The sequence below is a fragment of the Heteronotia binoei genome, chromosome 5 (assembly GCF_032191835.1).
Source record: "Heteronotia binoei isolate CCM8104 ecotype False Entrance Well chromosome 5, APGP_CSIRO_Hbin_v1, whole genome shotgun sequence".
NCBI classification, from domain to species: domain Eukaryota; kingdom Metazoa; phylum Chordata; class Lepidosauria; order Squamata; family Gekkonidae; genus Heteronotia; species Heteronotia binoei.
Genome location: NC_083227.1, coordinates 40,202,852 through 40,204,492, shown reverse-complemented (window position 1 = coordinate 40,204,492; position 1,641 = coordinate 40,202,852). Strand labels below are relative to the sequence as shown.

General features: G+C 44.4%; 1 pseudogene; it reads right to left on the bottom strand.

Moving 5' to 3' along the window:
- Positions 1-441: 441 nt before the first annotated feature.
- Positions 442-533, bottom strand: LOC132573087 (U6 spliceosomal RNA; annotated as a pseudogene).
- Between the last annotated feature and the right edge of the window lie 1,108 nt (positions 534-1,641).

The following is a 1,641-nucleotide window of genomic DNA, read 5'->3' as shown; positions in this document are numbered from 1 at the left end:
GATCTCCAGAACTCTCAAAAGAAAAAGAGGTGCCAGAACTCTCAAAAGAGAAATGGAGAAAAACACTTTCAAACATTTTTTTGAGAATTTTGTTTCCATGAAGAGATTCTGGAACTCTGTTTCACCATGTTCCCCCGGGGAGGGGGGAGGGGAAGCGATGGAAATGGCTAAGGTGTGGACATGGTGTAGGTTTACAAAATTATGCAGGGAGTGGAAAGAATGGATAGAACTTTTCTCCCCCTTCCCAAATACTAAAACTCAAAAGGTATCCAATGAAGGTGGTGGGCAGTAGATTCAGGATGAACAAAAGGAGATTCTTCTTTACACAGAGTGATTAAAATGTGAAATTTGCTGCCAGTGATGACCACAAGCACGACAGCTTTAAAAGGGGATAAAACAGACCTATGAAGGAGATGTCTAGCAGTGCTACTAGCCATGGTGACAAACGGTAACTGTGTCTCATCCTTGTACAGGGACCATGCTAATCTTCCCTGAGTCGTTCCAGTTTCAGTATATACACAGACAAAATGAGGGGACCTCCACATTTAGAGGCAGTAAGCTTCAGAATACAAGTGATTGGAAATTATGCATGGGATAGAGAAGGCAGAGAAAGAAATCCTTTTCTCCCTTTCAGGGCCGGATTGGAGGGGGGGCAGAGGGGGGTGCTTGTTCCAGGGGCCGATGGAGGGGGGTGGGTGCCAAATTGGGTATGGAGTCCGTTGTATTCTATGGGACCATAAGATAGAATAGCCCATAAGGGGGCGCCATTTTTTAATTTTGCCCCCCCTCAAAAAACATGTAGATCTGGTCCTGCTCCTTTCTCACAATACAAGAGCTCACACTCAATGAAACCAATGAGCAGTAGGCTTAGAACAGAAAAAAGGAAGTAGTTCTTCATCCAAAGAGTAATTAAGATGTGGAATTCACTGCCACAGAAAGTGGTGGCGGCTGCAAGCATAGACAGTGTCAAGAGGAGATTGGACGAACACCAGGAGCAAAGGTCCATGAGTGGCTATTAGCCACAAGGCATAGATGGAACACTGTCGGGGGCAGTGATACTTTGTATTCCTGATGCTTGGGGGGCAACAAAGGAAAGTCTTCTGGAGTTTTGGCCCCTCCAGTAGACCACTTAACGGCACCTAGGTTTTGGCCACTGTATGACACAGTGTTGGACTGGATGGACCATTGGCTTGATCCAACATGTTTTTTCTTATGTTCTTAATATCAGAGGAAGGTCTTAGCCTCTATGCCCTATTGTTAGTTTTCCAGAATACCTGGTGGGCCACTATGTGAGACAGGATGCTGGAATAGATGCACCACTGGTCAGATCCAGAAGAGCTCTTAAGTTTACATTATAATATAGTCAGGATTAAGTCATCAATGTGTTATTTTTCTGGGACACCCCCTTCCCAAACCCTGAATTATCCAGATTTGTACACCAAATTCGAAAGCAGGAATAAGTTGACACCTACCTTCAGCATGATTCCAAATGAGCTTGATTTGAGCCTGAACTTGGTGATGTAGCATTCTTTCAAGGCATAATTATTGAAATATACTCAAGTTCTCTCCCCCCACCCACCCACCTTCCTCAAAGGATGGAAAGCAGCCTTATACTGAGTCAGCAGACTAGTTTATCTTGTT